The sequence below is a fragment of the Bactrocera dorsalis genome, chromosome 1 (assembly GCF_023373825.1).
Source record: "Bactrocera dorsalis isolate Fly_Bdor chromosome 1, ASM2337382v1, whole genome shotgun sequence".
NCBI lineage: Eukaryota > Metazoa > Arthropoda > Insecta > Diptera > Tephritidae > Bactrocera > Bactrocera dorsalis.
In genome coordinates this window covers 61871681-61897649 of record NC_064303.1, presented here as the reverse complement: position 1 = coordinate 61897649, position 25969 = coordinate 61871681, and the positions used below count along the sequence as shown (strand labels likewise).

The 25969-nt window shown below is 37.1% G+C and overlaps 2 protein-coding genes and 1 long non-coding RNA gene across 7 annotated transcripts in view; 2 read left to right on the top strand and 1 right to left on the bottom strand.

Annotated features, from left to right (window-relative positions):
* The window catches only part of LOC125775401 (uncharacterized), a 137702-nt gene extending 128810 nt beyond the window's left edge, over window positions 1–8892 (top strand). Inside the window, exon 2 of the mRNA XM_049445961.1 lies at window positions 5681–8892. The gene's annotated coding sequence lies outside the window, so the exon portion shown is untranslated. The remainder of the gene's footprint in view (window positions 1–5680) is intronic.
* The window catches only part of LOC105224078 (voltage-dependent L-type calcium channel subunit beta-2), a 995088-nt gene that overhangs the window by 100653 nt on the left and 868466 nt on the right, over window positions 1–25969 (bottom strand). The gene's annotated exons all lie outside the window — the stretch shown is intronic.
* LOC125775654 (uncharacterized) lies at window positions 16612–19976 on the top strand. The gene is made up of 2 exons (XR_007421243.1): window positions 16612–17914; window positions 18702–19976. It is a non-coding gene; the product is annotated as an uncharacterized LOC125775654 (long non-coding RNA).

Sequence of the window (25969 nt, the reverse complement as noted above, 5' to 3'; positions counted from 1 at the left end):
CAGTTGCTCGCGTGAAGAACAACAAAGCGGCAGGGGCCGACGGATTGCCGGCCGAGCTATTCAAACACGGCGGCGAAGAACTGATAAGGAGCATGCATCAGCTTCTTTGCAAAATATGGTCGGATGAAAGCATGCCCAACGATTGGAATTTAAGTGTGCTATGCCCAATCCATAAAAAAGGAGACCCCACAATCTGCGCCAACTACCGTGGGATTAGCCTCCTCAACGTCGCGTACAAGGTTCTATCGAGCGTATTGTGTGAAAGATTAAAGCCCACCGTCAACAAACTGATTGGACCTTATCAGTGTGGCTTCAGACCTGGTAAATCAACAACCGACCAGATATTCACCATGCGCCAAATCTTGGAAAAGACCCGTGAAAGGAGAATCGACACTCACCACCTATTCGTCGATTTCAAAGCTGCTTTCGACAGCACGAAAAGGAGCTGCGTTTATGCCGCGATGTCTGAATTTGGTATCCCCGCAAAACTAATACGGCTGTGTAAACTGACGTTGAGCAACACGAAGAGCTCCGTCAGGATCGGGAAGGACCTCTCCGAGCCGTTCGATACCAAACGAGGTTTCAGACAAGGCGACTCCCTATCGTGCGACTTTTTCAATATGCTGCTGGAGAAAATTATTAGAGCTGCAGAACTGAATCGAGCAGGTACAATCTTTTATAAGAGTGTACAGCTGCTGGCCTATGCCGATGATATTGATATCATCGGTCTCAACACCCGCGTCGTTAGTTCTGCTTTCTCCAGACTGAACAAGGAAGCAACGCAAATGAGTCTGGCAGTGAACGAGGGTAAGACGAAATATCTCCTGTCATCAAACAAACAGTCGTCGCACTCGCGACTTGGCTCTCACGTCACTGTTGACAACTGTCAATGTGTTTTAACGTGAATACCTGCCACTAGTAGACTTAAATCCACGGCACTCAAAAAGTACAACGGATCAAAATCAAAGCGTTGATCAACGCCCCAAAGCATAAGTGCATGCACAACACTATACCTTGGGAAACCAAAGCAAAGTGACGCCACACACTTATACTTTGGTTCCAATCGGTTCGGGTGAAAACCAAAGGAAAAACACCCTAGCCACCTTGGTCGGGTACGAGGCCTACCTAAACCTCTGCCGTACTTTGGGTCCGGCACCCGGCCGCAGTGCGACTCCACATTGGACAAAAGCCCTTCCTGCATTTAGGTTTAAACCACAGCCACCACGAATCTCCCCAAAGGGCCGAACCCAATGAGCAGATTGGAGCGAACTCCAAGGGCATTACTGCTCCCCGTGGTACCATGTTTTAGTCTTTGGTATGACCTGTAGACCACAGTGTTACCTGTGATCCACTGCCAGTCGGGGACCCTAAGAACTCCTAGGAATTCCTAAGGACCCGGCTGTATGATGTGTTGTTCGTCATTTCGTTTTTGTGTTTGTTATATAATCGCAAACCCACTTAAAGAATATGATAATCATTTCAATATAGCACTTTTCTGACACTTCATGACCATGCCGACATTCAATTAAACCAGACACGTGAATGTCGGACATAGTGCATTTGGATTTTAGTCGCCTTTTACGACAGGCATGCCTTACCGCGTGGATATTCTTTTCCCAACCACGCAGGGAACAATGGGATTTTAGTCGCCTTTTACGACAGGCATGCCTTACCGCGGGAATATTCTCTGTCCCCCTCCCCGCAGGGGGCGTCACTGTTGACAGTCATAACTTTGAAGTTGTAGATAATTTCGTCTATCTTGGAACCAGCGTAAACACCACCAACTATGTCAGCCTGGAAATCCAACGCAGGATTACTCTTGCCAACAGGTGCTACTTCGGACTGAGTAGGCATTTGAAAAGTAAAGTCCTCCCTCGACGAACAAAAACCAAACTCTATAAGTCGCTCATAATTCCCGTCCTGCTATATGGTGCAGAGGCTTAGATCTTGACAACAACCGATGAGTCGACGTTGCGAGTTTTCGAGAGAAAAGTTCTGCGAAAGATTTATGGTCCTTTGCGCGTTGGCCACGGCGAATATCGCATTCGATGGAACGATGAGCTGTACGAGATATATGACGACATTGACATAGTTCAGCGAATTAAAAGACAGCGGCTACGCTGGCTAGGTCATGTTGTCCGGATGGATGAAAACACTCCAGCTCTGAAAGTATTCGACGCAGTACCCGCCGCGGGAAGCAGAGGAAGAGGAAGACCTCCACTCCGGTGGAAGGACCAAGTGGAGAAGGACCTGGCCTCGCTTGGAATATCCAATTGGCGCCACGTAGCGAAGACTCGGCTATAATAGCGTAAGCGGTATCTACGCCAGTAAAGAAGAAGAAGAATTTCACTACCCAAAACAGAAGATTCCCTTTACAATAGTAGCCGTGTATTATTTGACCGTCGTAAACGAATAGCTAAATCATGGACAAATAGAACGCATTTATCTTATTTCATATTTTCGCTTAAATATGAATTTTGTCGGCAACGCGGGCAATAACAATCAGCTGATATTCAATTTATTGCGACGGTTTGTTTGACATGGAGAAAAAGTAAATTTGAATTTTTAAATTTGTAAGCAGACTTAACACAAACTAAATAATTATTTATTTTGTTTATCTACAACAAAAGAAAAGTTTTGACAAAGGCCGAAACGCTCCTATTACTGAAGTGCTACAACGAGCGGAAGGATGAGTTTCTGCATGCGGGAGATAAGGAACGTATTCCTTATAATAGTATCTTTTCAAAATATCCTAAACAAATAATCATCAAAACAACCTTATGTTTCAGTAAACGAGCAACATTAAAAAAAAATCATCAAAACAATCTTAACTTAGGACAATTGAAATGCACTATTAGTACAACAAACAATAACAAAACAGCGAAAAATAATGAGAAGCAGACTGGAACTTCACAGTGCACAGTACCATAAATGTCGGAAATGGACGAAATTTTTGGCGAAAGTCGCTTAGTGTCCAACAACCACAAACATTGGAATAGATCTCAAGAGGCATTGATTGAGTCAAGTGGTTAGTTCAAATTTAATTTTCAGTACGTATTGCTTATATTAAATTCGCTTTTTTGGCGTGAAACGTCTTTAAAATGGCGGCGAAACATACGGGTAGCAAGTTTAAAAAGTGGACCGTAACGAAAACGGTTATATCATCGTACCTTAATAATTAAAAATCTATTAGTCTTAGAAACAAAAATGAAGTGTGAATATTTCGCTTATATAGTCAGCTCGCTGTTATGATATTGAGTTCGTGTCGAGGTCGAGCGGCGCGGCGATAACTGTGCAAACCGGCGCTTTCGCTTGTTTCTATTCAGTGTAACTCGTAACTCCGACTATATAACGCGGTGATTCTTTTGTGTGTTTGTCAAGTTTATTTAAACCGATTTATTTATACAAAAATAAGTGTCATTTGGACAGTATTTATATTTAAAACTAGCTGGCCCCGCAGCCGTTGTCCTGCGTGAAATTATGTGTTTTGAAATGAAGAGAATGTTAAATTTAACGTCGCATTTTTTTCAATGCAACGCAGCTTGATTAACAAAATTTTTTGGTTTTTGTTCCGGTATACAGAAAAGATGGTTTTCCAACTCGTGAGTACGCCACGTATATCTGACCGTGTGAAAAATAGAGCATTTCCAAATTTATGCTAGACACTATGCGACTATCCTTGTTTCCTGTTGATTGTCATCTCAGATGCAATTTTCACTGCAAACGGAATACGTTTGAACTGAAATGGCAAATCGTTAGAACTCCAAGGAATTATTAGAATCAACCAATCTGCGATAGCGCAGATCGTCTTCATTGTTAAGACCATCGATCGATTTGTATGAGCGCAAGTCTCCCGGAATTTGACTTTGAATCTTCCAGTTTAAGTCATCAACATCGGTATTTTTGGCAGCTATCATTCCACGTGCACTCAAGGAATCGTACTTACGATAATTTGGTCAATGTTCGGATAAACATTCGTGATGAGTTCAACGTGAATCGATGAACGGCTGATGGAATTGATATCAAATCACCGGAAGTATTAACCGGAACTGATCCATTTCCAATTTTTAGCGAAAACGATGTAAAATGTATTCGGCAATGTAATTTTTGTTCGTATCCCTAATAGACGCTGATTTGAAGGCTGATATGTCGAAATAATTATCGCGAAAAGTGTGCGAACTTCATTTGCATTCCAGTGATTATCATTTTCCAGCAATTGTAATTGCTGGCTTGCTTCTTAAAAAGTTGCACACACAGTACGCAATGACTCAAATGAAGTTGAACCGCGTACATTTATCAATAGCAACCGAAGGTAGAAACAATCGTCGTTTTTTGGTGGATGTTAGCCTTGCTTTTTGCGTAATTATTTCTTCGACAATGCATTCCATGCATAATATCAAGGTATCTTTGAATGTCCTCTCAAACGGATCTCTGACGAAAGTTGAGCAAAAACTCGTAAATGTTAATTTTGTTGCTGGTGGTGTTTCCACTGGCTGTACTGTATTCTCTGGGTTGAAGTACACACTTTGGCCTTCTCCAAATTAACTGCGAGACGCACAACAGTCGGAAAACGTTCATGAATTGCAAAAGTAAATATCCTACAAAGCGCTTTAGTGCAGCTCACGTATCGACTATATCGTTCAAGACCAATAACAGCCATGTTGCTTCCTTTGGTGACGTACTTACAAACGTATTTTATCGATTATACCAAACTGCAGTACTCAACTTGCATATGAGTTTTGAATGTGAATTAGACAATAATGGTGAATATAACGGGTGATTTTTTTGAGGTTAGGATTTTCATGCATTAGTATTTGACAGATCACGTGGGATTTCAGACATGGTGTCAAAGAGAAAGATGCTCAGTATGCTTTGACATTTCATCATGAATAGACTTACTAACGAGCAACGCTTGCAAATCATTGAATTTTATTACCAAAATCAGTGTTCGGTTCGAAATGCTTTTTTATCGACAAATTTTGTTCAGCGATGAGGCTCATTTCTGGTTGAATGGCTACGTAAATAAGCAAAATTGCCGCATTTGGGGTGAAGAGCAACCAGAAGCCGTTCAAGAACTGCCCATGCATCCCGAAAAATGCACTGTTTGGTGTGGTTTGTACGCTGGTGGAATCATTGGACCGTATTTTTTCAAAGATGCTGTTGGACGCAACGTTACGGTGAATGGCGATCGCTATCGTTCGATGCTAACAAACTTTTTGTTGCCAAAAATGGAAGAACTGAACTTGGTTGACATGTGGTTTCAACAAGATGGCGCTACATGCCACACAGCTCGCGATTCTATGGCCATTTTGAGGGAAAACTTCGGACAACAATTCATCTCAAGAAATGGACCCGTAAGTTGGCCACCAAGATCATGCGATTTAACGCCTTTAGACTATTTTTTGTGGGGCTACGTCAAGTCTAAAGTCTACAGAAATAAGCCAGCAACTATTCCAGCTTTGGAAGACAACATTTCCGAAGAAATTCGGGCTATTCCGGCCGAAATGCTCGAAAAAGTTGCCCAAAATTGGACTTTCCGAATGGACCACCTAAGACGCAGCCGCGGTCAACATTTAACTAAAATTATCTTCAAAAAGTAAATGTCATGAACCAATCTAACGTTTCAAATAAAGAACCGATGAGATTTTGCAAATTTTATGCGTTTTTTTTTTTTAAAAAGTTATCAAGCTCTTAAAAAATCACCCTTTAGTACAATCCATGTGTTGTCAACTTCGATATTCACTCTTCTAAATTGAATGCTAAATGTTCTGCTATTGTCGTCTGGTGGGCGACGCACAGTGGGGTATAGGACCCCCAAAACGGAGATTAATTCAGGGAAGTAGTATTTTTAAAATATTATAATTTTTTATTATTGAATAAGCACAAATACATAAAAAAACTAGCATTTCATTTAGTTTAATGACTGTCGTCGGAGTTGCAAGCCTCTAGTTCCTCCATATGTGCATCTCCAGTTTCATCATCACTATCATCGGATCGAACAGCACTTACTGAAATAGTTGGCGGAATAAGCAATTCTATTACCGATTTTGGTAGGGCTTGAAATTTTTTTTTTGGTAATTTAATTTTGCTGCTAATGATCGGATCGGAGCTCAGTAGAAACCTGTTTAAAATGTCTTCATTTGATTTCTCACGGCTACATTTACGTGAAAAGTGCTCCCTATAGCATTTAAAGTCCTTGTTTCTAGCTTCTTGGGCTTCCTCTGAAAGTTGTCCGATTGGTAGAAGTGCATGCAATACAATTTCAGGGCCATGAATAAAATATTTGTGCAAAGTGGTAGGCATTTTATACCATGGATACATTTTAACATAATGTCTGGCAGTGTTGTGACAAAAATGTCTGAATTTTTCAGAATGTATTTCATGACCCGAAGAAACAGTTATTAATATCACGTGCATTTTGTTGATCAGTTCTAAATCGATTTTAGTAATATCTGCAGAAACTTCAGCGTTTTCAAAGAATCTTCTGGCTGTATTACCATCGTTAGAATTTCCAAAGCCAGGCTTTGGTTGGTCGATAATCAATCCGGTTTTGACTCTAAATTCATTTTGAATGCGGGCTTTAGTAGAATTTATAATTTGTTTATCGGATAATGATACAGCTTTCCACTTTTTTATAGGTAATTTGTAAGACAAGTGTATGAGACACTCAAAAAATCGAATCCATCCATGTAATATAGACAAACCAAATTCCAAGGTTTCTGTCTTAACAGGATTCGCTATCATTTTTTCAATAGAGTTAAACTCTTTAGAAGTGGAATTACAAATATAACACCTTTGGGATGATGTAGTTTCTGTGCTTATTGAAGAATCTAACCAATTTTGATTTTGTGTCAAAAACCTCTCCTCATGTCTGTTGGATTTTGCCCATCGATCCTTAAAATCACAGACAAAACGACAAAAATTCAAATTAAAGTCTTGCATATCCTCTGGATTCGTTTGTCTTATCAATTCTTGCTTCAATATATTCAACTTGTCTCTTAATTGAGAAGCCTCAGCATTTTTAATAATACTGTAAAGACTACGCCGAGAAATGAATCTTTTTGAGTTTATTCCTAAAATATAAAGACTGTATTCGTGATATTTCTTGTATCAATTAACAAAATAACGAGGAGGCACAACACATTCTATATATTAACACTTAACAAAAATATAACAGCACGTCATTGCTGTAACCCGAAATATACCACCACGACCACTCACATCGAATTGTATTCGTATTAAATAGATATAATAGTTAATGTAAAGTAACACTACACACTTATCATCTGCTATTTAAATTAAGTTATACAAAATTGTCTAAGAACACGAGCGCGAAGACAAAATAAACTTACCCTACACTTTAAATAAACCAAACAACAAGGAAAAGAACACACATTTTAGTTTTGGTGTAGAATGCATACTAATATTGAAATAAATAAACATAAATAACAATAACAACAATATATGATGATGATAACGAAAGCGAAAACAAAACAAAAACTACAGCAACGGTTCTTCTCTCACTTTGGATGACATGCGCTTTTTTTACAAAATTTGTTAAAAATAGAATTGGCGCAACAACGCGCAAGATGTTTTTGTTTATTATATTAGTATAATTCCTAAGCTTTAAAAATATATAAATTTCAGAACACGAAGTTGTCCGATACCATTTTAAAACTCTACATACTTCTCAATAATGGCTACAATTTAGACCTTTTTCCATAAATTATTAAAAATAGTTATACAGGGTAAATGTCGACTTGCAACTGCTTTTTTTGTTCGAAATTACCTGAAGTTGAAGGTTCCATAATAATATTTGGCTTTTGAATGTCAAAAATACAAACACTTGCACTTGAAAATACAAAAAAATCACTTTTTGCAAAAACGCGAAAAAATCGAAAAAACTACGAACTTTGAGACAACACAAAAATTGAATTAAGCAACATACAGGGTAGGCCATTTAAAGTTGACCCATCTGGCAACGCTGCAACTTTTAACAGCGCTGACAAATCGGCTAATGTCATACCGCGTTAGAAGCGTCATTCGAAGACAATTTATACCATGGAACAGTACACTCCAAAAGAACGCGCTGAAATTGTTCAGCTTTATATTCAAAATAACTTTTCAATTGTGTTAACTCAACGTGCGTTTCGCAAAAAAAATAAAGTGAAAAGTGCTCCAGTTAAGAACACAATTAAGTCTTTATACGCAAAATTTGTGAACACCGGTAATCTCAGTAATGCCAGTCATGCATCCAGACAACGCACAAGACGTTCTGATGAAAATATCGAAGCTGTACGAGCCAGTATTGAGGAGACTCCATCGACATCGAGTTATCGCCGCTCTCAGGAATTAGACATCTCTCGCACCACTCTCCGACGCATAATTCATAAAGATTTGAAGATGTTTCCATATAAAATTCAAATGGCACAAAAACTAAACCCAGCTGATTATCCGCGACGCCTTAATTTTGGCAAATGGGCCATCGGGCGATTGATATCGAAAAATGGTGATGTTGACTGGCCACCGAGATCACCAGATTTGACGCCACCAGACTTTTATTTGTGGGGTTATTTGAAATCCAAGGTATACGCTAATAAGCCAAAGACCTTAGCTCAACTGAAAGCCAACATTCGACGTGAAACAGCCGCCATATCATCCGAAACATTGGCCAAAGTCATGGAAAATGTCGAAAAAAGAGTGCATTTAGCTGTCAAAGCTAAAGGTGCCCATTTACGCGATCTAATTTTTAAATATTAGCTGAAACAAATCCCCTTGGACCAAAATAAATTATTTTTGAAATGAACAAAAAACATTGTTTTCTTTTGTTCTTTTTTTTTAGAAAGAAATGGGTCAACTTTAAATGGCCTACCCTGTATGTTATCGATTCCTTTGCCTAGTGATGGAGAATTTTGTCTTCAATAATCGAGTATAAAACATTAATCGGATATCTCAATATTAATTTTTCAATTAATCTCCGTTTTCGTGGTCAAATACCCCAACGTGCGACGTCGATAGATTGGATATCCATCATTTCTAGTTTGTTTTTCCGAAAGAAAAGTACGTCGATGGTGTTTCGTTTGGTTTTCATCACTTCGTATAGTACTGGACCTTTCTCTGCATCAGGAATTTCCGCAGAAATGATTTCATCTGGTGTAACCACCATCCACCATCCAGAGAAGAATGTGTGCGTGCGGTAAACCTCTCTTTTGCCACTCAACAGAGTACATCTAGTATTTAACAGCAGTATATATACGTTGCTTCAAGATAAAGTCCATCGAAGTTGTTGCTTGAAAAGTCGTGCTGTGACATCGTGACGATCGCTTGCTGATTGACCGCGATCCATAATACCGTACGTATGTCATCGCATCCTGGAAGTACTCGATCATGTGCCTTGGGCTGCTAATGTATGTTGATGCCAAAAACAACGCCGACCGATATTAGCGCGACCTCTTGATCACTTTGTGTGCAACACACATAACGTTCTCACTGAATAATTTTCAAACATTTTTGAAGCAAACGACAAATTTGAACGATTCAAATAATTGAAAAACAAAACAAATAAAATTGAAAAAAAAAATTGTATAGAAAAAATTAACTTTTTGGAATTGTCCAATTTTCCGACTTTTCATCACGAAAGACATACAAGTTTTTTTTTATTTCTAAACCTTCTCCGGTCCACACAGAACATTCTCTGAAAATTTCATCAAGATTGGTTCAGTCGTTTCTTTAGCGTTGCTAATAAGCAAACATTCATTCGTTTGTATGGAAAAAAGAAAAGGGCTGTTTTCAGGGGGTTTCCGGCAATTATTCGAATTTTTTTCTCCGCATAAACCATCCCTGAACCTCAACGAACATTTTAAAAAAAGGATTATCAAATTTGGTTCAGTCGTATGAAAGTGATGAGCGTACATACATTTTGGCGATTCGTTTTTATTTATATAGATAACCAGAAAGTAATAATAAATATATAAAAATTTTTGTATGTCGACCTCAGCTCGTGCAAGACCCAACCAAAAATATATATTATGGCTATCGTTACAAAGAGGGGGCTATGGGCCACGCATGAACAGACGATCGATATATTTATTGGATCTGCCACGGAACTGAGAGATGGCAATATCAGTAGAATTGAAGCAATGCAAAATCATTGGCGTTCAGCGGACATACGCTTCAAAACGGTATTTGAAGCCAATCCGTTTGGTTTATCTTGCAGCGTTTGTGATAGACTTTGGTTCAAAAGAGACTTAAAGAAAGTGAAACTTCACAACATTTCTTTCCTTCAAACAAAATTTCCGGATGTGACGGAATTTCGCTTATGCAGTACCTGTAGCAAATCGTTAGATGCCAATAAAATCCCAACGCTGTCGCGGTCAAACGGTTTTCTTCTTCTACAATAGTCTGTTATGAATAAAAAATATCAAAATTAATTGATTTCATAACGAATACTTATTGTTTTATTTAATTTTATTGTTTTACGAGGGCTGTCCGATAAATAACCGACCTCAACGTGAAGCTAGCGGCACATCTGAAAAAAAAAGTTTCTACTTCAAATTGTGCATATTATAATAGCTACTCGCCAAAATTTCAGAAATTTATCTTGCGCAATTATCTGTTGACAGTCGTTTTTGTGAGTCTATTTCGGTGATTTCACCAAAATGGAAAAAATTGAATATCGAGCTGTAATTAAATTTTTATTTTTGAAAGGCAATACGCCTTCACAAATCAAAGATGAGATGTTTTTTTTAATTTGAATCGTCCTTTACTCAACACCAATCCAAAGATGTCTGCGCAGGAAATAGCAAGCCTCAAGGCTCAAATTGCGACCTTAACTGCATCTCTAACAGAAAACCGAGAAAGGGTGGCTACCCTAGAACATGGTCTGCAATCGAACATAAGGACTATCGAACAGCTCGATGATTGCAAGCCAAATATCGCCTACGAATCGCAGATCAACCTAGATGTCTTCAAGTCGTTACCAGACTTCACGGGCAACAGAAATCAGTACAGATCCTGGAGGAAACGTGCATGGACGCACATGGAGAACATAAAAGAATATGCCACAACCCCAACATATTACACTGCACTCTCGATACAAAAATTCGAGGAGAGGCAGCCGACATATTAATTACCCATAACACAAAGTTCAATTTTTACTCGATAATAAATCGATTGGACTACACTTATGCAGACCAGAAGCCTTTATACGTGTTACTGGATGAGATGAAAAAAATAATACAAGGAGAATTTACGCTGGCAGAATTTCATTGTGAAGTCAGCAAGGCATTGAATCTTGCCCTAACTAAAATCGAGATGGACAGTAGGGTGGGTCGATTCCGGACTTTTTTCGATTTGGGATTTCTAATAGCGCGGAAAAGTTGCCTTAGTACTTCCTGATTCCAATGCAACTTTTTGTTTTGAGATCGGATTGCATCTTCAACCCCAACTCCGGCCTCGAAATTTCGGAAATTCGCCTAAAATCGTGAAATTGTCTACCTAGCGCATGAAATACGCATCTCATGGCAAAATGTATAGAACAAAAGTTATTTGTCACGTCATTTGCTACCGAAATGGTATATGTGATCATGGCCGTAGGACGAACCGTTCCCGAGATACGAGCGAAAAGGCGGCGCACCACAGCGCAAGGTGAAAATTGTTGCAGCTCTCAGCCAACCTGTATTGGTCACCCACAACCCACCGCGTGGAAGTGGCTGCTCTTCGGGTTCCTCCCAAGCCCAACCCAACCAACCAACCATATGTCAGGCCTGTTTTACTCTGAATCTGTGTAAAATTTATTGATAAAATCAGATTTTGTACTAAACTTTGGCACTTGTTGCCTAGATTTCAGTGTAGAGCGTATAAAAAGATCACGAGATGGGTGGCCAACAACTTTAGAAGATGCCTCTGTCACCAGTTTGCCACGGTGTGAGAGGGGAATTCACTAAATTTCCATACCTCTGCAGTGTCTCCCGACAGCCCTTTTATGAGTTCTTCGTTAGAAACTGAACAAAGAACTGGTGGAACAGTCAAGGTAATAGTCTTACAGTTAATCATATCGTAATAACTATTAGCTTTGAAATTCAGCTTTGGCACTTTATTACATCTAACCCTTCCATTTATGGTGTCAGACTCTGCTTCTGTGGCGGCCAGAAGACGGTCAAGGGCCAACTATCTGACTTCTATCCGTTCGTCAGTCATCATACTAAGAGAATGTTTTCTGGAAGAGCAAAGAAAGTATTCTGTTGAATGGATGAATCGACAACCTTGCGCAGTTTAGCAGGTAAGTATCTCGACTTTTGAATTGCAGCATACAGATGGCGCGAGCCATCTTTGATTGAACTGTTGAATCTTATTGAGAACCACAAAGGTGAGTAAACTGTAAGTATGTACTTGACCAAAATCTTTATTTCCTTTGTTGGGTTGTCAGTAGAAATGTATAATCTCAGAATTCTATTTGCACACGTGAGCCAGCGAGATTTGCACATGTTACCTGGATGCATCGACGCTAAATCTGAGGAACATTGACCGGAAATAACAGCTTCTGATATTTTATAGAGATAAGCTTGGTCTGTGCTAAGTTGGGTCGGATTAATAACCTCAGAAGGTAAATTTGACAACAGGCAACTTCTCACAATCAGGGAGCAGTTTACCTATGTCGTCAGAGAATGCATTTGGACTCTTTGAGACACCATCTATGTGTACGAAAAGGGCACGAAATGGAAGTTCGTTGAAATGTAGAAGGCAAACAACCCACTGTAATGGCCTACCTATTCTTTCTTCTAGTTACCGAATGATTCCACCTTTCCAACCTGTGCCATCAGCACCGACAACTTCTAGATGTTCAACATCAACTGAATTGTCTTGTAAATGTTGCCATATAGCTTGCGTATCATCCTCAGCTGACCCGGAAGGTGAAGTGACGTGGCCAACGTAATGACAACCAGGTTCCGCTATAAGAAAATATGTTCCTCTTTGACAGTGTCGCGGTAGTACCTTTCACCTTCGCTGACTTGTGTAAGTGTATTGTCTTTGCGGCCGTCAAAATACAGCCCATATATAGAGTCAATACTTTCGGTGTTGTGGAGCTTAACTCTAACACTTTTTTTTGCCCGACTAATCTTGCATTTGTCAGTGACAAAGCTAGCCTGATCCTTTGTTATCAAACCGGCATCCAGAAAAGCCGATGAAACAATCAAGGCCGCTGCTCTATCACTTACTCTAAATCTTTGGGCAGCTAAAGCAGTGTGTTCTAATACTAGTGTGTTTTGTTTGGTTTTAGAGGATGGAAGAGAAAATTCATCATCAGCATCGTTTTTGGAAGAATCCATGTGCGACGCACCTACATTGTTGTCGTCTGTATGAGAGTCTGGCTGATCTGAATGGTCACGTGTGCTAGCTGATACTTTTCTGGTAAGTGTTGATGTTGAATGACGTTTTGAAAGCTTTTCTTTACGTTCATTTTTCTTTGTAATCTTTTTTGTTTCAGGTAGATCAACACTTCCAATGCGACCAATTCTTCTGGTTCTCTGGTCCAAGAGAAATGGTTGTTCATTGATAGGAACTTTCCTTTCGTTTGGACAAGTGCAAGAAGAAAAATAAATGCATTTACAAGCAGCGATGTCAAATAATTTTCCGGCAGAAGAGACAAAGTCGTCTCTTTTAGAGCTAAAACCTATTGGGTTCCTTAAAAACATTTGTTTAAGAGTCAGAAATTTCTTATGGTATGTGTTGAGCATTTGTACAACTCTGGTGTGTGAAACTATCGGAATAGATGACTTTTTGAAAGTATTTTCAACCTTTTTTGCAACTATTTCTGTAACCTCTTTACTCCTAGGTTCATAGTTGTCGCCTCGGGGTCGCCCTATACGAAATCTTTCAAACTGATAACACAAAAGAACATCCTGGTAATTGGTAACTGGGACTCAGAGAGATTGTACGGATATATGCCAAACACAGGACATTTCTGTCTAAATTTAAATTTAAATACAGATATTTTGAGTTCTGTGTTCTGTTGAGAGAATATAAGTGATAGCACTCGGCGAAATCAACGACAAGAGTGAAGGAACTCGATGAAAAAATGTTTATGTGGAGACCAGTCCGAACGTGTCGTATGGCGCAGGAAAATGAATGTAATGATAGAAATCGGCGAAATCACCGACAAGAGTGAAGGAAACCGAGACCTATCCGAACGTGTCCTTTGGCGTAGGTGAATGAATGTGAGTGATAGCACTCCGCGAAATCAACGTCAAGAAGTGCGGCCGCAAGCCGATTTTCACCTTGCGCTGTGGCGCGCCGCATTTTCACTCGTATCTCGGGAACGGTTCGTCCTACGGCCATGATCACCTATACCATTTCGGTAGCAAATGACGTGACAAATAACTTTTGTTCTATACATTTTGCCATGAGATGCGTATTTCAGGCGCTAGGTAGACAATTTCACGATTTTAGGCGAATTTCTGAAATTTCAAGGCCGGAGTTAGGGTTGAAGATGCAATCCGATCTCAAAACAAAAAGTTGCATTGGAATCAGGAAGTACTAAGGCAACTTTTCCGCGCTATTAGAAATCCCGAATCGAAAAAAGTCCGGAATCGACCCACCCTAATGGACAGCTCCGATGAATCTCCAAAAATGCAACAAGACGCGACTCAAGAAGCAATCAGAACATTCATACTTGGCTTGAATAGCAAGTGTACCAGCGGCACCCTCTACAGCCACAATCCAAAGGACTTAGAAACCGCCTACGCTATCGCTTGCACTATAAGCCATGACAACGTGAATTACCAATTTGATGTTATGCAGTACAACAACCAGAGACAATACAATAACTTGCAGCATCAACCAAACAGAAGTTACCACAATGACCAGCGAAGATACAAGCCAAACGTGCAAGTGCAATATACCCAAAATGCACCACCGCAGCAGTGCCAACCAATGGACGTAGATTCCTCACGCCAATACAGAAGACCCACCATCTTCAACGTCGCACAGTGGGTAAAAGGCGGAAAAAATATGTAATTTTTAACTATCTAATTTTAACAAAATTTCATTCCAGTAGTGTTTCTAGACAATGAATATAGTTTAATTTATCACGCATTTGCGAATTGCCATTTCACTGACATAACAACGTATTTTTAAAGTCAAATAAAAAAAAAAATCTCTTGAAAATATGAGAACAGACGTATGGGGTTTCGACGTTTTATGCAATAAGAAGTGACTTTAAAGTCTATCCTAATATATATTATAATATATTATAAAATAATTATTTTCATTTCATAGGCCTAATTCATGTCAATTTTGACAAAGTTTTAAAATAAAACCATTTTTTAAACACTTTTACATAAAAATTATAGTTTTGACTATTAGCTACATGTACCTACATAGTCTAGTTAGTCCTAATATTTTATGTACACTTTAAGGGATTTGATAACGAAAAAATAAACTGCGGATACGTGCGGATAAGGATCAAAGATAGCTGTAACCTTGTCTGTTGCATTTTCATTTTTTTTCGTTGTTTTGTTTGTTTTTTTGATTGTTCGGTTTGCTGCTTAGTTGTTATTTTTTCGTTATACAACAACAACAAAATACTAGTTTAGATGCCTTATATTATTTGAACTAATTACACAGTACAACAGCTAATCTGGGGGGTGAGAAATTCCAAGTTAGGGTGATGGTACTAGGTCAGTATAGTAAAACCCTCAAAGGGTTTGGCGTTCGTATGTGTCGTATGTGATACCGAGAGAAGTGCAAACGGGTGAAGAAAAATTAACAAAACACGAAATTTTGAAATGGCAAAAATAAAATATTGTGATATTGCAGAAATTTAAAATAATATTAAATACAATCAATAGTCAAGCAGCAATAGATCCTCATAAATTTGAAATTTATTGCATTAAAACTGCGAGGTTATATGTCAGCCAATGACGGTACATAATGTTTTAATGCATGGAGTAAACTTGTTTCATCCTCTATTTTACCATTGGGCATGCTATCAGAGGAGGCTCAAGAAGCTCGCAATAAAGATTACAAGAAATATAGGCTTAATCATTCTAGAAAATGCGACAGAATTTCTACAAATCAAGATGTAATGCACTTGCTTTTAGCTTCATCGGATCCTTTTATTAATGGTTTCAGAACAAATCCCAAAAATAAACTTTAGAATTGGACGATGATGTTAAAAAATTACTTGTTGAATATGTAAATAATTAATAATATATGATCATTTTTGAATATTTATTGGTTATGTTATATGGGAGGTGGGCGTAGTTATGGGCGGACTTGTTTCATTTTTAGAGAAATAATAATTTTTATTGATTCAAATCCGTTTGACCATTTTTAACAGTCTAGCTGTGATAACAGCGAAAATATTGCAATTATATTATTATTATTATATGGGAGATGGGCGTAATTGTGGGCGGATTTGCTTTATTTTTTCTGAATAAGTTTATACTTACAAAATATTACACTGTAGAAAATTTTGTTACTGTAGGATGATTTTTGATTTTTGTGTTATATGGGAGGTGGGCGTGGTTGTGGGCGGATTTTAACAAATTTTTTTTTTTCATCTAATTTGGCCATATGAGAGATGTGTGCCAAATTTCAAAGCCCTACCTCGATTCCTTCTATTTTTTGCCGCGGCTTGTATGAAGCGGCACCACTGTGCGGCGTTTTGTTTTTCGGCAGAATGCAAGCAACTGTTCAAATAAATCATTCGAATGGTTCGCTTTCTTTGAGGTGCTCAAATACCGAATCACATTGTGTGCAAAGAAAAATGTACAATATTAGCAGACCTTTAAAACTTATTAGTCAATAATAGTGCGTCCGCACTTTTATACGCTTGCGCGAGTGTTTGTTTTTTTATAAATAGACATATGTATTTATGTACGAGATGTGTTGAAAAAGTATCGCGATTCGTAACTGACAGTTTTCTTCGATTGCAGGGGCGTGGTGCATCATGAGTTCTTGCCACAGGGAAGAACGGTCAATAAGGAATATTACCTGCAAGTTATGTGCAATTTGCGCGAAGCAATCCGCCAGAAATTGTCCGGATTTGTGGAAGAACAAAAATTGGCTTTTGCACTACGATAACGCCCCTGCTCACACATCGTTGCTTGTGCGCGACTTTTTGGGCAAAAACAACACACTAATGATGCCGCAGCCAACCTATTCCCCAGATCTGCCCCCCTGTGTTCCCTAAACTGAAGAGGACCATGAAAGGACGACGTTACGCTTCTCTTGACGAGATAAAGACGGCATCGAAGGAGGAGCTGAAGAAGTTAAAAAAAAAAAATAATTTTTTGAAGTGCTTCGAAGATTGGAAAAACCGTTGGCACAAGTGTATAATACATATCTCATGGGGATTACTTTGAAGGGGACAAAATAGATATTCATGAATAAATAAATAATTTTTGAAAAAACACAAAATTCGCGATACTTTTTGAACACACCTCGTACATACATACATGTATTTGAACATATGCATGAAGGAAAGGCTATTTTGAGAATATTTACAATCAAATTGGCCATTTGAAAACAATAAAAATTGTTTGCTATTTGAGATCACAAGGCGAAGTGGGCTGGTTATGCTAGCAACACATAAAAAGAAAATAAAAGTAGAAATAAATCAGATAAAATAACAATTAAAATTTAGTAAATAACATATATTTTAATATAAAAAAACTTACTTCATCGGCGAACTTTCCATTTCGAATATTTTCAATGCAATGCGTTCAAAGCAATACGGTTGTCATGCATTCCTTAATTTTATACTTTGCCCAAATTAATTTCCATCACATTTTACAAATATTGTACATGCATATACTACGAGTACATATGTACATAAGTACGTATGCTTTGCATATTGAGTTCACGCAAGCAGTCTTCTGTTTCAATTCAAAATGGAAGGTTCGCCGTAGAAGTAAGTTTTTTTATATTAAAATATATGTTATTTACTAAATTTTAATTGTTATTTACATATATTAATATTATTGTTATTTCCTTTAATTTACTTTTTTATTTCATTTATATTATTATTCGTACAAAGCACAAAATTTTAAAAATGGTTTGTATATTGCGTTTAGGGAACTAATTTTATAGCTTTATACATACTAATTAACTCACACTCTGACCCATAAATTCGGCATAATCCTTGAATAACAATAATCAATATGTACTATATTATATGGGAGTTTATGTAACTAGTAGATCAATTCCACATATTTTCGGCATTATAGTATTGAATTTTATACGTTTAAGGGGGTATTCTACTCTAGAATTTTGAAAAATTCGATTTTTTTTCATATATTTAAAGTTTGGACCCTTAAGAACATATCCTCCAAAGGATTTTTCAAAATTAAAATTATTTTAAGAGCTGCAGTTACTTTAGTGACGCAGTACCTAGCCCGGTAGGTTGGTAGACTCACTTTTTATACGTTTTTTTCTCGAAACTACTTTTTTCCACACGGTACCCGCATTATCTCAAGTTCTATACAACTGATTTACTTGAAATTTTGTGTGAACCTTCTTTATATAATCCTTTATTTTTATATAATCCTTAATCCTTCGTTTTTAATATTAAAAAAAATTCAGGAATTTAAAAAAAAGCGTCGAAAATTATTTTTATTTTCAGGCAGTCGCCATTTTCCCTGAGGTGTGAACTATAACAGCATCCTTACTGATTAAGAATTTCTTTTGATTTTTTTCAGACCACCAGGATAGTCAGGATCAATGTCACCAGGATGCGCCATTTTTTTACACCTGTCTCTCTCCCCCTCTAATTAATTTAATTTTTAACACTGAAGTCTCCGATTCCGGATAAAATAGTGGAAGATAAAACAGATTCAAAAGTAAGCCATCGCCCTTAGCCAATTATAAATATCGGAAAATTTTAACCAACCCTTTATGCGTTCCTTGATTAACGCAGATGTAAAAAACCTTACACATTCAAGCTCACTGGCCCAAGTTCCTGTAAAATAAATCTTTCAGATAGTTCCGTCTACAGAATACTTACAAGGAAATTAAACGACTCGAAAACTCCTTGGTACTCGTACGAAGACAAACAATTGGGTGATATACGCGTAATGGTAAAAGACCTTCATCACTCATGTGTGGTTTAAAGTTACGAAAGTCTTAAACAAACTTCAATACAAAATAAAAAACCCGTTAAATATGTTTATTGTATGTTTTGAACCTACAGAGAACATTAAGAAAATTTACGAAATCAAACATATTCTAAATTCTAACGTTAAACTCGAGCCCATCAAGCCATCGAATCTTGTGCCGCAGTGTAAATCCTGTCAGGCGTTCGGTCACACTAGAAACTATTGTTACAAGCCACCGAGATGTATAAAGTGTGCCGGAAATCATTCAACACTAAGCTGCACAAAACCTGCCGAACTACCGCCAAAATGTTGTAACTGTAGTCAAAATCACCCTGCGAACTATAGGGGATGTGAAGTGACAAAGCAACTTCAAAAAATTAAAAATGCAACTGGGAAAAATAATGAGCATAAATATGAACCAAAACGCTTAAGTCCAACCACTTCCACTGTTCCTCAGAAAGAAGACACTACTGTAAATCATCAATCTGGAAAGCCCTCATTTGCCAGCATAACTAAAGGTGCTCATAAAGCTCAACAACATCTGTCTGAAAATCAAACAAATACGTATGCCACTGGGGATATTACTGGTAATTTTTCGTTAATTCTCAACACTCTTAATAAGCTAGAAGAACAAAATAGACTTACCCACGAACGTGTTACTAAACTTGAGCGCAAAAATGAAACCGATGAAAATTATGACCTGGAATGCAAACGGCTTGCTCAAACGCAGTAAACAATTAGAGACATTACTCCATGTTGAAAAAATTGATATTTGTCGTATATCAGAAACCCATTTTATAAATGAGACTTTTGTTAGATTCAAAAACTATAAGACGTATTGCTCGAATCACCCAAACAATATTCCCCACTACGAAGAAATTAACATAAGTATCCCAGAATCCCAAACTACGACCATATCGGTTGAATCTAGTTTCGGAAAAATAAGCATTACCGCAATATATAGTCCACCTAGACTCAATATTAAAACGGACTTGTACACAAAACTTATATTAAAACACCATGGGAAATGCATCATGGGTGGTGATTTTAACGCAAAACACTCACAATGGGGTTCAAGAGTTACGATACCGAAGGGAAAAGAGCTATTTAAAGCTGTTACTGCCACTGGATGCGACTTCATGTCTACTGGCAAGCCGACTTACTGGCCTTCCGACACAAGGAAATTACCTGACTTGATCGACTTTTCCATCACTCGATAAATACTCAAGACATTCATTACTATTGAAAATGGATTGGACTTAAATTCGGACCACTCGCCAGTATATCTAATCCAAAATGGCCATCTAAAAGACATACCGCCTTATATTTGTAATAGGCATACGGATTGGGAGAATTTCAAAGTGATGATGAGATAATTATGCAAAAAATGGCAAATCACGCGATTTCCCCAATATAAAACAGAACTGAACAATTTAACCAAAGTTCTCAGTACTAAAATAAAGTTATTCACGAATCAAAGTATTTCTAATTATATTGAGAAATTAACGTCAAACAAACAATCCGATTATTCCCTTTGGAAAGCAGTAAAAAATGCTAGGAAATCAATATTGGCAAATGCACCCCTCAGAAAGCCAAACGGATCCTGGGCTAAAAGCGACGAAGAAAAAACGGAAGTTTTTTCAGAGAAACTCACTAAAACGTTTAGTCCCATTCTGTTCAATGGAACATTACCTCAAAGGGAAGGATCGCAATGCGTAGAAGAAATCCAACCATCAACAATTAAAGAAGTGGAAAATATAATTATAAGTAGATTTAAACCAAGAAAAGCTCCCGGCTTCGACTTGGTGACAGCTGAGGTACTGAAAAATCTAACGCGGAAAGCATTAGAAAAACTTACATCGATAATAAACGCTTGCTTAAATTTCAGATACGTTCAATTATCATGGAAGGTATCTGAAATCATTATGGTACAAAAACCCGTGAAAAGCGCACAGGAAGCATCATCATATCGTCCAATCTCACTGTTGCCTATTTTGTCCAAACTACTTGAAGTTGTAATTATAAAAAGACTTCAGAACATAATTGAAGAAAGGACCTTATACCAATTCATCAATTTGGATTTAGATCGCAACATTCTACAATCGATCATGTTCATCGAATAACAAATATAATTGAGGATGCGATGGAAAAAAAGCAAATTTGCTCAGATGTTTTTCTTGATGTATCTCAGGCGTTTGATAGTTGTATGTCACCATGGCTTACTTTATAAATTAAGACTTCTCTTCCCACAACATCTAACTGAGCTACTTGCCTCTTACCTGAGCAACCGCTACATCAGAATCAAGCAGGGACAATCATATACTATGTTACAGCCAATAAAAACAGGAGTACCCCAAGGAAGCGTCCTGGGACCACTCTTATACATTTTGTTTACTAGTGATATGCCTACGCCGCCAAACAGTACAATCGTCACATTTGCAGATGTTACCTGCATCAGTACTACTGGTAAAAATGTAGTAGAGTCGTCGAACAGAATGCAGTCCTCAATCAACTTCATTGTAGAATGGACACAAAAATGGAATATTACTCTCAACGAATTGAAGTCTATACATATACACTTCACTAACAAAACGGATACGTATGTCCTCTTATATATTGGGAATGAAGTAATTCCGTACTCCAGCTCGGCGAAATATCTTGGTTTGACGCTGGATACAAAGTTAAAGTGGAAGGAGCATATTCAAACAAAATAAATTGGTTAATCGGCAAGAAATCACCCCTAACAACCTCAAATAAAATTTTAGTCTACAATCTAACGTTGAAGCCCATTTGGACATACGGAATTCAGCTATGGACATGCGCTGCATCGTTATACATCGAATGGTGCAAAGATTCCAAAATAAAGTTCTGCGAAAAATTGTAAATGCCCCGTGGTACATACGGAACTGAGATCTACATCATGATCTTCACATAAAAACCGTTCGGGAAGTCATTCGCGAAACGGCATCGAAACATGCCACAAGGCTGTAAACGCTGAAGCCCGACAATTAAGAGAGGCCAGAAATAGCAGGCGCAGATTGAAAAGAACAACGTTCCATGATCTTCTAAGCAAATAATAAATATTATAATATTTAATATAAAGTTGATTTAAAAAAAAAAGCTTCTTAATGGAGCTTTTATTGTTTTACCTTATAAGTTATGAAAAATATAATCACTAGTTGCAATTCGAATGAAATGTAAACCCATATCTTGTTACGTTTCAATAAAAAAAAATATATTTTTTTGTAAATTTTTTTTTCTGTATTCTTAAGATATCAATAAAAACACCATAAAAAATGGATAGTAAAAATATTTTTGGTTTTTTTTTTTAATAAAATTAAAAAAAACTGCCCAAAATTTGATTTCTAGAATAGAATACCCCCTTAACAAATAAGTATGTTAGGATACGTAACCTATCGATCAGTATATATAATATAATGCCAACTGGAAGTTTGGAAATCTTATATTATTGAAAGTAGGGGTAGTCGAAAAATTCGTTTCGTATTTCTAATCATTTTATTTTTTTATATTTATAGTAATAAATAAATAAACAAATATGTTCGACCACTTTTTGCATTTTTCCGCTACAGACATTACTCCATCAGTGTAAAACTTTCATCAGTGTAAATCGAAATTGCCAAATTTCCAGAACGTAAGCGAGCGAACCATTGTTGTGCTACACGAATTGATACAGCATCGTCTCCGTAAACTTCATAAAGTTTATTGGTGGCTTGCGTGGCATTCTTTCCTTTTTTGTACAAAATTTTCAAAATATAGCGAATTACTTCATTATTTTCACTGATTTTTAAACAGCTGTAACTTTTGTCAACTTCCCCGAATTTAATTTTTAATGAAGATTAAAATCTCACCTTTCCAACAATATATGGTATGACACTGACTTTTTAGCTAACCAATATTTGGACATTTGGATCAATAGAAAAAGAAGCATTCTAAGTTTCATAGGCGAAGCTCACATACCATCACCAATATATACTAGGGTGCCCCTTAATTTTCAAAGTTTAAAATTATTATCGCATAAGTCTTAATTTTGTTCATTTGCCCTAAAAACACTCGGAAATAAATTTTTACTTTATGTGGATTGCGATAACCCGTGCCGACTTGCATCGAATCTTGTTCATACATGTTGCGCGGCAGAGGCGGTGGTTATCAGAGATCAGCAAAAATCACATTTTTCTTGATTTCATCATACAACAAAATTTTTACTCACATTTAATCATGTAACAAAACTCAGCATTGAAGAAAATCACACCCAGGTTGCCGAACACGTCTTTCGGATATTTATGAGTGGATTGATCGAACATGTTTGTGTAAATTCACTTGTTTGAGCGAAAGTAAGTTTGATTTGAGTAACATCAGCCCATTTGATTTTATTCAGTTTGTTGTGCAGAAGCGTACATTTAACATCGTGGAAAATGTCGGACGATCAAACTTTTATTCTAGAACAAATTTTTAAAAATGTTTACACATTGACGCCACAACGCAAAGGCAGAAGTGTTATATGGAGTATATTATCCGAAATAATTAAAGAGGATGGAAATATTTTGGAGGGATTTGTTTACTGCCGTTCATGTTCAAAACTTCTTAAATATTTGCCAAAACAAACGTCCAATTTATGCCGATATAAGTGCTGCCAATCACTGAAAGAATTGAAGTGTCTAAAAAGTGTTGCACCAGAAGATAAAACGACCGCCATTGACAATTGTGTAACGTGGATTACAGAAGATTTTCAGCCATTCACAGCTATTAAGGGGTCTGGCTTCCTAAAGCTCGCAAAGTTTTTAATTAAAATTGGAGCCAAATATGGAGAAGATGTCGATATTGAAGATCTGCTCCCTGATCCATCAACACTTTCTCGTACAACACAGAAGCTAGCAGATAATAAGAGAAAAGAAATTAAAAATGAAATATCTGATATAATAAACTGCGGAGGAGCCACTGCTACAATGGACTTGTGGACGGATAATTATGTACACAGAAATTTTTTGGGAGTTACATTGCATTATCAAAAAAATTTGAAATTCTACGAGATAGTTTTGGGTATTAAATCCACGGATTTCGAGCGTTCAACTGGTGCTAACATTTGGAGTAAACTAACGACTTTGTTTGGTGACTTTGGAATAAGTAATATAGATGACATTAAATTCGTAACAGACAGAGGATCAAACATTGTAAAAGCCTTGGAGAATAAAATTCGTTTAAACTGCAGCTCCCATTTGTTTTCAAATGTATTGGAATACACCTTTAAGGAAACTACAGAGCTGCGAGACCTTGTTGAGGCGTGCAAGAGGATCGTTAAATACTTCAAAAAAGCCAATTTGCAGCTCCAGTTGCAAACTTCTTTAAAAAACGAATGCCCCACCCGTTGGAATTCGAATTTTACTATGTTCAAGTCAATAGTAGATAATTGGTTCCAAATTAACGAAATACTCAAAGAGAAAGAAGAAAGCCAACGCTTGTTGTTGATAAATATTTAATAATAATAAATTCAATTTTTTTCTTTATATATTTTATTTTTATTTTCCTTTCATGAATAACGTAGTATTATTTTAAGTTGTATTTATGTATATATGTAGATATGTGCGTATGAAAATAAATATAATTTTACTGTAATGAATTAATATTCCTTCTTCCCCACCTCATTTTGCTTTTTCTGTCATCCAGTTTGTATACCGGCATAAAAATCAAAACATTCATTTGTGCCTTTTTTGAGTTTATTCCCCATCACAAAAAATCATTTTGAGTTGAATGAACAAGATCCAACTTGAGTGATTTGAGGCGATCGTTTATTAAATGACCGAGCGCACACGAACCGCATGGTTTGATTGAATTAAAATCAACATTGAATATGAGTGTTCGAACAAGTTCGATCGTATGAGCGTAAAGGCTGATATTTCTGTGCAATGAGTGCGTATGAACATATTACAATCACCCGTTGCTGATCTTTGGTAGTTATTCACGGCTTTCATCATTTGTTCTCAATTATTCTCACGATTAGCGCATATTATAATACAGTGGTACTCCAATATAACGAATGATATAATGTTGGGACCGTTCGTTAAATTGAAATATTCGTTATATCGGAAACGAAAACTAAATTAATATTGGTACATATATGTTTAAAAATAAGTATTTGTTCATGAATTCATAAGCATTGGTTGAAATAAATACATATACAATGAAAAATGCATACAATAAAATTAATAAAAGTTGAATTTTATAACAAAAATATGAGCATTATTCAACTGAAAAGAAATTTGTTATGCTCATTTGCTTTTGTGGGCGAGAAATTTTGAGATCCTGTGCCTTTTGATGTAGGCTTTTCAAAAAAATATTTTTTCCTGTTCCACGTTGTTTTCTTCAGACCATTTGATACACTTCTCAAGCAGTCGATGGCATCAGGATGCTTTATTGGCGGCACAGCTACAACTGCAGCGGTATCACCTTCCTCCTCTTCCGAAATTTCTATAGCTAGTTCATTTTCAGCACTCGGGTTCTCTTCTACAAGTACAGTGTCTACACTGTTCCATGCTTCCAAATCATCTGTGCTGAAGTTTGATAATCGCTTTTCTTTAACGATTGTCGTCTCAATGTGCCATCATGTGTACCTTTAACACCTCTTATCACTTTCTGGCAATTTTTTAAAATTGTGCAAACACTCGATTTTGGAATACCATATTTCAAAGAGATTTCTTTCAGGGTTTTCCCCTTTTTATTTTCGTCAATTATTTTTAATTTGTCACCCACGCAAAGCCGTTTCCGAATTGAAGGCATTTTTAAATAATTTATGCGATATCCTCACTTTGCCACTTTGAACTCACAACTGATATTTCGCGCAATGAAGCGTGCATAAA